Here is a 12,500-nt window from a genome sequence, read left to right on the forward strand (position 1 = left end):
ATTTGGCAAAGACAGTGGGAAGGATTTTTAAGGAGGAGAGTTCAGTGACATGATCTGAAACACAATAGTGCTGGTGATCTGGAGGCTGCCTTCTATGAGCCCCTTCTGTCGGGAGCAGCCTGCCATCATGCCCTGATAACCACAACACTAGTCCCAAGCCAGTGACCTCAGCAAATGCAAAAACATTCATACTTATAGTCTCCTGCATCTGATTCTTGCCATCATGTGAAACGTTGGCATTCCAATGTCTGTTGCACACACTTTGTTCATAGGTGTGCAATTTGAGTGCGTGCGCCTCATCACTGTCTTGGACAGAGCTCTGTCTCTAAGCTACACATGTGAAGCATTGGTGGTTCAGTGGAAGAATTCTCGCCTGCCACGCGGGAGGCCTGGGTTCGATTCCCGGCCAATGCAAGGCTGTGTTCTTTTGACTTTGCTTTCTAAATCAAATATGGGAACTCAGTGGGGCATAAAATGGGAAACAGTGACCCCGATGTGATTTGAACACGCAACCTTCTGATCTGGAGTCAGACGCGCTACCGTTGCGCCACGAGGTCCTTGCATTTGGAGTCACATCAGCAAATGTTGTGAGCCTTTTCATTTTTGCCCACCTCCTTATATGCCTAGGGTTGTATTACAAGGTTTGGCTTTTTGTTTTCCATCCTATTGATGAAATTGAGTGCAGGTGCAGAGAGAACGCAGAGGATTGAAATGTTCAGGGAAAGGGTCTCACGCAGGAGCTTTAGACCAAAGGCACATTACTATGATTTATTAAAGTGCTTCATGCATGCAAAAGGAAACGTCCCTGGGTGGGCTTGAACCACCAACCTTTCGGTTAACAGCCGAACGCACTAACCGATTGCGCCACAGAGACTAGTGACAAAAGCACATCTCCTGAGACCCAACATATATCTTTATGTGTGCGCGCCTGCCTTGAGCTTGTGTTATATAAGGCGTCTTTATCCTACGCAGCATTTGCCATTTGCTTAGTGTCTTGTCACTGTTGGGTGTTATGATGCGCAGACTACTGTCTAATGGTGTTAGGGCCAGTATTACAACCAGTCCCAGTGTATGAGATACATGTATGACTTTTCTGTGGCCTTCTTAGCGTAGCTATCTGCTCCTCTGGTGGTGTTCTACCAGCCTGTCAGGCGTGTGTCTTGCCCATCCAATCTTCACTGTGGCATGTTAGACTTGTCTTCTCTGTGAGCGGAGTCTCCTTCCCAGAGCAGGTGCTTTCTCTGAACTCTTGCTTTGTAAGACTGCTGGGCAAGGCCCTCCCTAGCCCCTCACTCAGATAGATACATTTACCTGCAGAGCTCAGCTTTGGAGAAAGAGAGGGCGCAGAGAGCGCAAAGGGGAAGGCCCAAGGTGCACACCTTATTTTACATAAAAGCTCGGGCTCTTGGGAGGACAGGAACATGAGGGTTCTCAGGGAAAGCCATCACATTAGTATTGATGGCTGGGCCTTGAAACACAACAATCCCGGAATGGCCAGGCACAAAATGCCTGTGCAATAGGCCTGACCATAGGCTTCTGGAGGTCTTGCTCTCCAGAGGCCCCAGTGGTCTAAGCCCGACCAGGGCTGTAGGCCGCGTTGGGAGCGCGTTGGGAGCGCGTTAGGGACGCATAAAGGGACGCAGGGCGCAGAACTCTGCCCGTTTCACCCCAGCATTTCGGGGAGGACAGGGAATTTGGCAAAGACAGTGGGAAGGATTTTTAAGGAGGAGAGTTCAGTGACATGATCTGAAACACAATAGTGCTGGTGATCTGGAGGCTGCCTTCTATGAGCCACTTCTGTCGGGAGCAGCCTGCCATCATGCCCTGATAACCACAACACTAGTCCCAAGCCAGTGACCTCAGCAAATGCAAAAACATTCATACTTATAGTCTCCTGCATCTGATTCTTGCCATCATGTGAAACGTTGGCATTCCAATGTCTGTTGCACACACTTTGTTCATAGGTGTGCAATTTGAGTGCGTGCGCCTCATCACTGTCTTGGACAGAGCTCTGTCTCTAAGCTACACATGTGAAGCATTGGTGGTTCAGTGGTAGAATTCTCGCCTGCCACGCGGGAGGCCCGGGTTCGATTCCCGGCCAATGCAAGGCTGTGTTCTTTTGACTTTGCTTTCTAAATCAAATATGGGAACTCAGTGGGGCATAAAATGGGAAACAGTTACCCCGACGTGATTTGAACACGCAACCTTCTGATCTGGAGTCAGACGCGCTACCGTTGCGCCACGAGGTCCTTGCTTTTGGAGACACATCAGCAAATGTTGTGAGCCTTTTCATTTTTGCCCACCTCCTTATATGCCTAGGGTTGTATTACAAGGTTTGGCTTTTTGTTTTCCATCCTATTGATGAAATTGAGTGCAGGTGCAGAGAGAACGCAGAGGATTGAAATGTTCAGGGAAAGGGTCTCACGCAGGAGCTCTAGACCAAAGGCACATTACTATGATTTATTAAAGTGCTTCATGCATGCAAAAGGAAACGTCCCTGGGTGGGTTTGAACCACCAACCTTTCGGTTAACAGCCGAACACGCTAACCGATTGCGCCACAGAGACTAGTGACAAAAGCACATCTCCTGAGACTCAACATATATCTTTATGTGTGCGCGCCTGCCTTGAGCTTGTGTTATATAAGGCGTCTTTATCCTACGCAGCATTTGCCATTTGCTTAGTGTCTTGTCACTGTTGGGTGTTATGATGCGCAGACTACTATCTAATGGTGTTAGGGCCAGTATTACAACCAGTCCCAGTGTATGAGATACATGTATGACTTTTCTGTGGCCTTCTTAGCGTAGCTATCTGCTCCTCTGGTGGTGTTCTACCAGCCTGTCAGGCGTGTGTCTTGCCCATCCAATCTTCACTGTGGCATGTTAGACTTGTCTTCTCTGTGAGCGGAGTCTCCTTCCCAGAGCAGGTGCTTTCTCTGAACTCTTGCTTTGTAAGACTGCTGGGCAAGGCCCTCCCTAGCCCCTCACTCAGATAGATACATTTACCTGCAGAGCTCAGCTTTGGAGAAAGAGAGGGGGCAGAGAGCGCAAAGGGGAAGGCCCAAGGTGCACACCTTATTTTACATAAAAGCTCGGGCTCTTGGGAGGACAGGGACATGAGGGTTCTCAGGGAAAGCCATCACATTAGTATTGATGGCTGGGCCTTGAAACACAACAATCCCGGAATGGCCAGGCACAAAATGCCTGTGCAATAGGCCTGACCATAGGCTTCTGGAGGTCTTGCTCTCCAGAGGCCCCAGTGGTCTAAGCCCGACCAGGGCTGTGCCCGACCAGGGCTGTAGGCCGCGTTGGGAGCGCGTTAGGGACGCAGGGCGCAGAACTCTGCCCGTTTCACCCCAGCATTTCGGGGAGGACAGGGAATTTGGCAAAGACAGTGGGAAGGATTTTTAAGGAGGAGAGTTCAGTGACATGATCTGAAACACAATAGTGCTGGTGATCTGGAGGCTGCCTTCTATAAGCCCCTTCTGTCGGGAGCAGCCTGCCATCATGCCCTGATAACCACAACACTAGTCCCAAGCCAGTGACCTCAGCAAATGCAAAAACATTCATACTTATAGTCTCCTGCATCTGATTCTTGCCATCATGTGAAACGTTGGCATTCCAATGTCTGTTGCACACACTTTGTTCATAGGTGTGCAATTTGAGTGCGTGCGCCTCATCACTGTCTTGGACAGAGCTCTGTCTCTAAGCTACACATGTGAAGCATTGGTGGTTCAGTGGAAGAATTCTCGCCTGCCACGCGGGAGGCCTGGGTTCGATTCCCGGCCAATGCAAGGCTGTGTTCTTTTGACTTTGCTTTCTAAATCAAATATGGGAACTCAGTGGGGCATAAAATGGGAAACAGTGACCCCGATGTGATTTGAACACGCAACCTTCTGATCTGGAGTCAGACGCGCTACCGTTGCGCCACGAGGTCCTTGCATTTGGAGTCACATCAGCAAATGTTGTGAGCCTTTTCATTTTTGCCCACCTCCTTATATGCCTAGGGTTGTATTACAAGGTTTGGCTTTTTGTTTTCCATCCTATTGATGAAATTGAGTGCAGGTGCAGAGAGAACGCAGAGGATTGAAATGTTCAGGGAAAGGGTCTCACGCAGGAGCTCTAGACCAAAGGCACATTACTATGATTTATTAAAGTGCTTCATGCATGCAAAAGGAAACGTCCCTGGGTGGGCTTGAACCACCAACCTTTCGGTTAACAGCCGAACACGCTAACCGATTGCGCCACAGAGACTAGTGACAAAAGCACATCTCCTGAGACTCAACATATATCTTTATGTGTGCGCGCCTGCCTTGAGCTTGTGTTATATAAGGCGTCTTTATCCTACGCAGCATTTGCCATTTGCTTAGTGTCTTGTCACTGTTGGGTGTTATGATGCGCAGACTACTATCTAATGGTGTTAGGGCCAGTATTACAACCAGTCCCAGTGTATGAGATACATGTATGACTTTTCTGTGGCCTTCTTAGCGTAGCTATCTGCTCCTCTGGTGGTGTTCTACCAGCCTGTCAGGCGTGTGTCTTGCCCATCCAATCTTCACTGTGGCATGTTAGACTTGTCTTCTCTGTGAGCGGAGTCTCCTTCCCAGAGCAGGTGCTTTCTCTGAACTCTTGCTTTGTAAGACTGCTGGGCAAGGCCCTCCCTAGCCCCTCACTCAGATAGATACATTTACCTGCAGAGCTCAGCTTTGGAGAAAGAGAGGGGGCAGAGAGCGCAAAGGGGAAGGCCCAAGGTGCACACCTTATTTTACATAAAAGCTCGGGCTCTTGGGAGGACAGGGACATGAGGGTTCTCAGGGAAAGCCATCACATTAGTATTGATGGCTGGGCCTTGAAACACAACAATCCCGGAATGGCCAGGCACAAAATGCCTGTGCAATAGGCCTGACCATAGGCTTCTGGAGGTCTTGCTCTCCAGAGGCCCCAGTGGTCTAAGCCCGACCAGGGCTGTGCCCGACCAGGGCTGTAGGCCGCGTTGGGAGCGCGTTAGGGACGCAGGGCGCAGAACTCTGCCCGTTTCACCCCAGCATTTCGGGGAGGACAGGGAATTTGGCAAAGACAGTGGGAAGGATTTTTAAGGAGGAGAGTTCAGTGACATGATCTGAAACACAATAGTGCTGGTGATCTGGAGGCTGCCTTCTATGAGCCCCTTCTGTCGGGAGCAGCCTGCCATCATGCCCTGATAACCACAACACTAGTCCCAAGCCAGTGACCTCAGCAAATGCAAAAACATTCATACTTATAGTCTCCTGCATCTGATTCTTGCCATCATGTGAAACGTTGGCATTCCAATGTCTGTTGCACACACTTTGTTCATAGGTGTGCAATTTGAGTGCGTGCGCCTCATCACTGTCTTGGACAGAGCTCTGTCTCTAAGCTACACATGTGAAGCATTGGTGGTTCAGTGGAAGAATTCTCGCCTGCCACGCGGGAGGCCTGGGTTCGATTCCCGGCCAATGCAAGGCTGTGTTCTTTTGACTTTGCTTTCTAAATCAAATATGGGAACTCAGTGGGGCATAAAATGGGAAACAGTGACCCCGATGTGATTTGAACACGCAACCTTCTGATCTGGAGTCAGACGCGCTACCGTTGCGCCACGAGGTCCTTGCATTTGGAGTCACATCAGCAAATGTTGTGAGCCTTTTCATTTTTGCCCACCTCCTTATATGCCTAGGGTTGTATTACAAGGTTTGGCTTTTTGTTTTCCATCCTATTGATGAAATTGAGTGCAGGTGCAGAGAGAACGCAGAGGATTGAAATGTTCAGGGAAAGGGTCTCACGCAGGAGCTTTAGACCAAAGGCACATTACTATGATTTATTAAAGTGCTTCATGCATGCAAAAGGAAACGTCCCTGGGTGGGCTTGAACCACCAACCTTTCGGTTAACAGCCGAACGCACTAACCGATTGCGCCACAGAGACTAGTGACAAAAGCACATCTCCTGAGACCCAACATATATCTTTATGTGTGCGCGCCTGCCTTGAGCTTGTGTTATATAAGGCGTCTTTATCCTACGCAGCATTTGCCATTTGCTTAGTGTCTTGTCACTGTTGGGTGTTATGATGCGCAGACTACTGTCTAATGGTGTTAGGGCCAGTATTACAACCAGTCCCAGTGTATGAGATACATGTATGACTTTTCTGTGGCCTTCTTAGCGTAGCTATCTGCTCCTCTGGTGGTGTTCTACCAGCCTGTCAGGCGTGTGTCTTGCCCATCCAATCTTCACTGTGGCATGTTAGACTTGTCTTCTCTGTGAGCGGAGTCTCCTTCCCAGAGCAGGTGCTTTCTCTGAACTCTTGCTTTGTAAGACTGCTGGGCAAGGCCCTCCCTAGCCCCTCACTCAGATAGATACATTTACCTGCAGAGCTCAGCTTTGGAGAAAGAGAGGGCGCAGAGAGCGCAAAGGGGAAGGCCCAAGGTGCACACCTTATTTTACATAAAAGCTCGGGCTCTTGGGAGGACAGGAACATGAGGGTTCTCAGGGAAAGCCATCACATTAGTATTGATGGCTGGGCCTTGAAACACAACAATCCCGGAATGGCCAGGCACAAAATGCCTGTGCAATAGGCCTGACCATAGGCTTCTGGAGGTCTTGCTCTCCAGAGGCCCCAGTGGTCTAAGCCCGACCAGGGCTGTAGGCCGCGTTGGGAGCGCGTTGGGAGCGCGTTAGGGACGCATAAAGGGACGCAGGGCGCAGAACTCTGCCCGTTTCACCCCAGCATTTCGGGGAGGACAGGGAATTTGGCAAAGACAGTGGGAAGGATTTTTAAGGAGGAGAGTTCAGTGACATGATCTGAAACACAATAGTGCTGGTGATCTGGAGGCTGCCTTCTATGAGCCACTTCTGTCGGGAGCAGCCTGCCATCATGCCCTGATAACCACAACACTAGTCCCAAGCCAGTGACCTCAGCAAATGCAAAAACATTCATACTTATAGTCTCCTGCATCTGATTCTTGCCATCATGTGAAACGTTGGCATTCCAATGTCTGTTGCACACACTTTGTTCATAGGTGTGCAATTTGAGTGCGTGCGCCTCATCACTGTCTTGGACAGAGCTCTGTCTCTAAGCTACACATGTGAAGCATTGGTGGTTCAGTGGTAGAATTCTCGCCTGCCACGCGGGAGGCCCGGGTTCGATTCCCGGCCAATGCAAGGCTGTGTTCTTTTGACTTTGCTTTCTAAATCAAATATGGGAACTCAGTGGGGCATAAAATGGGAAACAGTTACCCCGACGTGATTTGAACACGCAACCTTCTGATCTGGAGTCAGACGCGCTACCGTTGCGCCACGAGGTCCTTGCTTTTGGAGACACATCAGCAAATGTTGTGAGCCTTTTCATTTTTGCCCACCTCCTTATATGCCTAGGGTTGTATTACAAGGTTTGGCTTTTTGTTTTCCATCCTATTGATGAAATTGAGTGCAGGTGCAGAGAGAACGCAGAGGATTGAAATGTTCAGGGAAAGGGTCTCACGCAGGAGCTCTAGACCAAAGGCACATTACTATGATTTATTAAAGTGCTTCATGCATGCAAAAGGAAACGTCCCTGGGTGGGTTTGAACCACCAACCTTTCGGTTAACAGCCGAACACGCTAACCGATTGCGCCACAGAGACTAGTGACAAAAGCACATCTCCTGAGACTCAACATATATCTTTATGTGTGCGCGCCTGCCTTGAGCTTGTGTTATATAAGGCGTCTTTATCCTACGCAGCATTTGCCATTTGCTTAGTGTCTTGTCACTGTTGGGTGTTATGATGCGCAGACTACTATCTAATGGTGTTAGGGCCAGTATTACAACCAGTCCCAGTGTATGAGATACATGTATGACTTTTCTGTGGCCTTCTTAGCGTAGCTATCTGCTCCTCTGGTGGTGTTCTACCAGCCTGTCAGGCGTGTGTCTTGCCCATCCAATCTTCACTGTGGCATGTTAGACTTGTCTTCTCTGTGAGCGGAGTCTCCTTCCCAGAGCAGGTGCTTTCTCTGAACTCTTGCTTTGTAAGACTGCTGGGCAAGGCCCTCCCTAGCCCCTCACTCAGATAGATACATTTACCTGCAGAGCTCAGCTTTGGAGAAAGAGAGGGGGCAGAGAGCGCAAAGGGGAAGGCCCAAGGTGCACACCTTATTTTACATAAAAGCTCGGGCTCTTGGGAGGACAGGGACATGAGGGTTCTCAGGGAAAGCCATCACATTAGTATTGATGGCTGGGCCTTGAAACACAACAATCCCGGAATGGCCAGGCACAAAATGCCTGTGCAATAGGCCTGACCATAGGCTTCTGGAGGTCTTGCTCTCCAGAGGCCCCAGTGGTCTAAGCCCGACCAGGGCTGTGCCCGACCAGGGCTGTAGGCCGCGTTGGGAGCGCGTTAGGGACGCAGGGCGCAGAACTCTGCCCGTTTCACCCCAGCATTTCGGGGAGGACAGGGAATTTGGCAAAGACAGTGGGAAGGATTTTTAAGGAGGAGAGTTCAGTGACATGATCTGAAACACAATAGTGCTGGTGATCTGGAGGCTGCCTTCTATAAGCCCCTTCTGTCGGGAGCAGCCTGCCATCATGCCCTGATAACCACAACACTAGTCCCAAGCCAGTGACCTCAGCAAATGCAAAAACATTCATACTTATAGTCTCCTGCATCTGATTCTTGCCATCATGTGAAACGTTGGCATTCCAATGTCTGTTGCACACACTTTGTTCATAGGTGTGCAATTTGAGTGCGTGCGCCTCATCACTGTCTTGGACAGAGCTCTGTCTCTAAGCTACACATGTGAAGCATTGGTGGTTCAGTGGAAGAATTCTCGCCTGCCACGCGGGAGGCCTGGGTTCGATTCCCGGCCAATGCAAGGCTGTGTTCTTTTGACTTTGCTTTCTAAATCAAATATGGGAACTCAGTGGGGCATAAAATGGGAAACAGTGACCCCGATGTGATTTGAACACGCAACCTTCTGATCTGGAGTCAGACGCGCTACCGTTGCGCCACGAGGTCCTTGCATTTGGAGTCACATCAGCAAATGTTGTGAGCCTTTTCATTTTTGCCCACCTCCTTATATGCCTAGGGTTGTATTACAAGGTTTGGCTTTTTGTTTTCCATCCTATTGATGAAATTGAGTGCAGGTGCAGAGAGAACGCAGAGGATTGAAATGTTCAGGGAAAGGGTCTCACGCAGGAGCTTTAGACCAAAGGCACATTACTATGATTTATTAAAGTGCTTCATGCATGCAAAAGGAAACGTCCCTGGGTGGGCTTGAACCACCAACCTTTCGGTTAACAGCCGAACGCACTAACCGATTGCGCCACAGAGACTAGTGACAAAAGCACATCTCCTGAGACCCAACATATATCTTTATGTGTGCGCGCCTGCCTTGAGCTTGTGTTATATAAGGCGTCTTTATCCTACGCAGCATTTGCCATTTGCTTAGTGTCTTGTCACTGTTGGGTGTTATGATGCGCAGACTACTATCTAATGGTGTTAGGGCCAGTATTACAACCAGTCCCAGTGTATGAGATACATGTATGACTTTTCTGTGGCCTTCTTAGCGTAGCTATCTGCTCCTCTGGTGGTGTTCTACCAGCCTGTCAGGCGTGTGTCTTGCCCATCCAATCTTCACTGTGGCATGTTAGACTTGTCTTCTCTGTGAGCGGAGTCTCCTTCCCAGAGCAGGTGCTTTCTCTGAACTCTTGCTTTGTAAGACTGCTGGGCAAGGCCCTCCCTAGCCCCTCACTCAGATAGATACATTTACCTGCAGAGCTCAGCTTTGGAGAAAGAGAGGGGGCAGAGAGCGCAAAGGGGAAGGCCCAAGGTGCACACCTTATTTTACATAAAAGCTCGGGCTCTTGGGAGGACAGGGACATGAGGGTTCTCAGGGAAACCCATCACATTAGTATTGATGGCTGGGCCTTGAAACACAACAATCCCGGAATGGCCAGGCACAAAATGCCTGTGCAATAGGCCTGACCATAGGCTTCTGGAGGTCTTGCTCTCCAGAGGCCCCAGTGGTCTAAGCCCGACCAGGGCTGTGCCCGACCAGGGCTGTAGGCCGCGTTGGGAGCGCGTTAGGGACGCAGGGCGCAGAACTCTGCCCGTTTCACCCCAGCATTTCGGGGAGGACAGGGAATTTGGCAAAGACAGTGGGAAGGATTTTTAAGGAGGAGAGTTCAGTGACATGATCTGAAACACAATAGTGCTGGTGATCTGGAGGCTGCCTTCTATGAGCCACTTCTGTCGGGAGCAGCCTGCCATCATGCCCTGATAACCACAACACTAGTCCCAAGCCAGTGACCTCAGCAAATGCAAAAACATTCATACTTATAGTCTCCTGCATCTGATTCTTGCCATCATGTGAAACGTTGGCATTCCAATGTCTGTTGCACACACTTTGTTCATAGGTGTGCAATTTGAGTGCGTGCGCCTCATCACTGTCTTGGACAGAGCTCTGTCTCTAAGCTACACATGTGAAGCATTGGTGGTTCAGTGGTAGAATTCTCGCCTGCCACGCGGGAGGCCCGGGTTCGATTCCCGGCCAATGCAATGCTGTGTTCTTTTGACTTTGCTTTCTAAATCAAATATGGGAACTCAGTGGGGCATAAAATGGGAAACAGTTACCCCGACGTGATTTGAACACGCAACCTTCTGATCTGGAGTCAGACGCGCTACCGTTGCGCCACGAGGTCCTTGCTTTTGGAGACACATCAGCAAATGTTGTGAGCCTTTTCATTTTTGCCCACCTCCTTATATGCCTAGGGTTGTATTACAAGGTTTGGCTTTTTGTTTTCCATCCTATTGATGAAATTGAGTGCAGGTGCAGAGAGAACGCAGAGGATTGAAATGTTCAGGGAAAGGGTCTCACGCAGGAGCTCTAGACCAAAGGCACATTACTATGATTTATTAAAGTGCTTCATGCATGCAAAAGGAAACGTCCCTGGGTGGGCTTGAACCACCAACCTTTCGGTTAACAGCCGAACACGCTAACCGATTGCGCCACAGAGACTAGTGAGAAAAGCACATCTCCTGAGACTCAACATATATCTTTATGTGTGCGCGCCTGCCTTGAGCTTGTGTTATATAAGGCGTCTTTATCCTACGCAGCATTTGCCATTTGCTTAGTGTCTTGTCACTGTTGGGTGTTATGATGCGCAGACTACTATCTAATGGTGTTAGGGCCAGTATTACAACCAGTCCCAGTGTATGAGATACATGTATGACTTTTCTGTGGCCTTCTTAGCGTAGCTATCTGCTCCTCTGGTGGTGTTCTACCAGCCTGTCAGGCGTGTGTCTTGCCCATCCAATCTTCACTGTGGCATGTTAGACTTGTCTTCTCTGTGAGCGGAGTCTCCTTCCCAGAGCAGGTGCTTTCTCTGAACTCTTGCTTTGTAAGACTGCTGGGCAAGGCCCTCCCTAGCCCCTCACTCAGATAGATACATTTACCTGCAGAGCTCAGCTTTGGAGAAAGAGAGGGGGCAGAGAGCGCAAAGGGGAAGGCCCAAGGTGCACACCTTATTTTACATAAAAGCTCGGGCTCTTGGGAGGACAGGGACATGAGGGTTCTCAGGGAAAGCCATCACATTAGTATTGATGGCTGGGCCTTGAAACACAACAATCCCGGAATGGCCAGGCACAAAATGCCTGTGCAATAGGCCTGACCATAGGCTTCTGGAGGTCTTGCTCTCCAGAGGCCCCAGTGGTCTAAGCCCGACCAGGGCTGTGCCCGACCAGGGCTGTAGGCCGCGTTGGGAGCGCGTTAGGGACGCAGGGCGCAGAACTCTGCCCGTTTCACCCCAGCATTTCGGGGAGGACAGGGAATTTGGCAAAGACAGTGGGAAGGATTTTTAAGGAGGAGAGTTCAGTGACATGATCTGAAACACAATGGTGCTGGTGATCTGGAGGCTGCCTTCTATGAGCCCCTTCTGTCGGGAGCAGCCTGCCATCATGCCCTGATAACCACAACACTAGTCCCAAGCCAGTGACCTCAGCAAATGCAAAAACATTCATACTTATAGTCTCCTGCATCTGATTCTTGCCATCATGTGAAACGTTGGCATTCCAATGTCTGTTGCACACACTTTGTTCATAGGTGTGCAATTTGAGTGCGTGCGCCTCATCACTGTCTTGGACAGAGCTCTGTCTCTAAGCTACACATGTGAAGCATTGGTGGTTCAGTGGAAGAATTCTTGCCTGCCACGCGGGAGGCCTGGGTTCGATTCCCGGCCAATGCAAGGCTGTGTTCTTTTGACTTTGCTTTCTAAATCAAATATGGGAACTCAGTGGGGCATAAAATGGGAAACAGTGACCCCGATGTGATTTGAACACGCAACCTTCTGATCTGGAGTCAGACGCGCTACCGTTGCGCCACGAGGTCCTTGCATTTGGAGTCACATCAGCAAATGTTGTGAGCCTTTTCATTTTTGCCCACCTCCTTATATGCCTAGGGTTGTATTACAAGGTTTGGCTTTTTGTTTTCCATCCTATTGATGAAATTGAGTGCAGGTGCAG

General features: G+C 49.6%; 23 non-coding genes across 23 annotated transcripts; 8 read left to right on the forward strand and 15 right to left on the reverse strand.

Annotated features, from left to right (window-relative positions):
* The first annotated feature begins 343 nt into the window (after positions 1–343).
* Positions 344–414, forward strand: TRNAG-GCC (transfer RNA glycine (anticodon GCC)). The gene has a single exon. It is a non-coding gene; the product is annotated as a tRNA-Gly (tRNA).
* A 71-nt stretch (positions 415–485) lies between these two features.
* TRNAW-CCA (transfer RNA tryptophan (anticodon CCA)) lies at positions 486–557 on the reverse strand. The gene has a single exon. It is a non-coding gene; the product is annotated as a tRNA-Trp (tRNA).
* Positions 558–800: 243 nt separating this feature from the next.
* On the reverse strand, positions 801–874 carry TRNAN-GUU (transfer RNA asparagine (anticodon GUU)). Its single transcript has one exon. It is a non-coding gene; the product is annotated as a tRNA-Asn (tRNA).
* Positions 875–2,035: 1,161 nt separating this feature from the next.
* TRNAG-GCC (transfer RNA glycine (anticodon GCC)) lies at positions 2,036–2,106 on the forward strand. Its single transcript has one exon. It is a non-coding gene; the product is annotated as a tRNA-Gly (tRNA).
* A 71-nt stretch (positions 2,107–2,177) lies between these two features.
* Positions 2,178–2,249, reverse strand: TRNAW-CCA (transfer RNA tryptophan (anticodon CCA)). The gene has a single exon. It is a non-coding gene; the product is annotated as a tRNA-Trp (tRNA).
* A 243-nt stretch (positions 2,250–2,492) lies between these two features.
* Positions 2,493–2,566, reverse strand: TRNAN-GUU (transfer RNA asparagine (anticodon GUU)). Its single transcript has one exon. It is a non-coding gene; the product is annotated as a tRNA-Asn (tRNA).
* A 1,154-nt stretch (positions 2,567–3,720) lies between these two features.
* TRNAG-GCC (transfer RNA glycine (anticodon GCC)) lies at positions 3,721–3,791 on the forward strand. The gene has a single exon. It is a non-coding gene; the product is annotated as a tRNA-Gly (tRNA).
* Positions 3,792–3,862: 71 nt separating this feature from the next.
* On the reverse strand, positions 3,863–3,934 carry TRNAW-CCA (transfer RNA tryptophan (anticodon CCA)). Its single transcript has one exon. It is a non-coding gene; the product is annotated as a tRNA-Trp (tRNA).
* Positions 3,935–4,177: 243 nt separating this feature from the next.
* On the reverse strand, positions 4,178–4,251 carry TRNAN-GUU (transfer RNA asparagine (anticodon GUU)). The gene has a single exon. It is a non-coding gene; the product is annotated as a tRNA-Asn (tRNA).
* Positions 4,252–5,405: 1,154 nt separating this feature from the next.
* TRNAG-GCC (transfer RNA glycine (anticodon GCC)) lies at positions 5,406–5,476 on the forward strand. The gene has a single exon. It is a non-coding gene; the product is annotated as a tRNA-Gly (tRNA).
* A 71-nt stretch (positions 5,477–5,547) lies between these two features.
* On the reverse strand, positions 5,548–5,619 carry TRNAW-CCA (transfer RNA tryptophan (anticodon CCA)). Its single transcript has one exon. It is a non-coding gene; the product is annotated as a tRNA-Trp (tRNA).
* Positions 5,620–5,862: 243 nt separating this feature from the next.
* Positions 5,863–5,936, reverse strand: TRNAN-GUU (transfer RNA asparagine (anticodon GUU)). The gene has a single exon. It is a non-coding gene; the product is annotated as a tRNA-Asn (tRNA).
* A 1,161-nt stretch (positions 5,937–7,097) lies between these two features.
* Positions 7,098–7,168, forward strand: TRNAG-GCC (transfer RNA glycine (anticodon GCC)). The gene has a single exon. It is a non-coding gene; the product is annotated as a tRNA-Gly (tRNA).
* A 71-nt stretch (positions 7,169–7,239) lies between these two features.
* On the reverse strand, positions 7,240–7,311 carry TRNAW-CCA (transfer RNA tryptophan (anticodon CCA)). The gene has a single exon. It is a non-coding gene; the product is annotated as a tRNA-Trp (tRNA).
* A 243-nt stretch (positions 7,312–7,554) lies between these two features.
* On the reverse strand, positions 7,555–7,628 carry TRNAN-GUU (transfer RNA asparagine (anticodon GUU)). The gene has a single exon. It is a non-coding gene; the product is annotated as a tRNA-Asn (tRNA).
* A 1,154-nt stretch (positions 7,629–8,782) lies between these two features.
* Positions 8,783–8,853, forward strand: TRNAG-GCC (transfer RNA glycine (anticodon GCC)). The gene has a single exon. It is a non-coding gene; the product is annotated as a tRNA-Gly (tRNA).
* Positions 8,854–8,924: 71 nt separating this feature from the next.
* Positions 8,925–8,996, reverse strand: TRNAW-CCA (transfer RNA tryptophan (anticodon CCA)). The gene has a single exon. It is a non-coding gene; the product is annotated as a tRNA-Trp (tRNA).
* Positions 8,997–9,239: 243 nt separating this feature from the next.
* On the reverse strand, positions 9,240–9,313 carry TRNAN-GUU (transfer RNA asparagine (anticodon GUU)). The gene has a single exon. It is a non-coding gene; the product is annotated as a tRNA-Asn (tRNA).
* Positions 9,314–10,467: 1,154 nt separating this feature from the next.
* Positions 10,468–10,538, forward strand: TRNAG-GCC (transfer RNA glycine (anticodon GCC)). Its single transcript has one exon. It is a non-coding gene; the product is annotated as a tRNA-Gly (tRNA).
* A 71-nt stretch (positions 10,539–10,609) lies between these two features.
* On the reverse strand, positions 10,610–10,681 carry TRNAW-CCA (transfer RNA tryptophan (anticodon CCA)). Its single transcript has one exon. It is a non-coding gene; the product is annotated as a tRNA-Trp (tRNA).
* Positions 10,682–10,924: 243 nt separating this feature from the next.
* Positions 10,925–10,998, reverse strand: TRNAN-GUU (transfer RNA asparagine (anticodon GUU)). Its single transcript has one exon. It is a non-coding gene; the product is annotated as a tRNA-Asn (tRNA).
* A 1,154-nt stretch (positions 10,999–12,152) lies between these two features.
* Positions 12,153–12,223, forward strand: TRNAG-GCC (transfer RNA glycine (anticodon GCC)). Its single transcript has one exon. It is a non-coding gene; the product is annotated as a tRNA-Gly (tRNA).
* Positions 12,224–12,294: 71 nt separating this feature from the next.
* Positions 12,295–12,366, reverse strand: TRNAW-CCA (transfer RNA tryptophan (anticodon CCA)). Its single transcript has one exon. It is a non-coding gene; the product is annotated as a tRNA-Trp (tRNA).
* Positions 12,367–12,500: the final 134 nt, after the last annotated feature.

Source organism: Triturus cristatus, chromosome 4_2, assembly GCF_964204655.1.
Source record: "Triturus cristatus chromosome 4_2, aTriCri1.1, whole genome shotgun sequence".
NCBI lineage: Eukaryota > Metazoa > Chordata > Amphibia > Caudata > Salamandridae > Triturus > Triturus cristatus.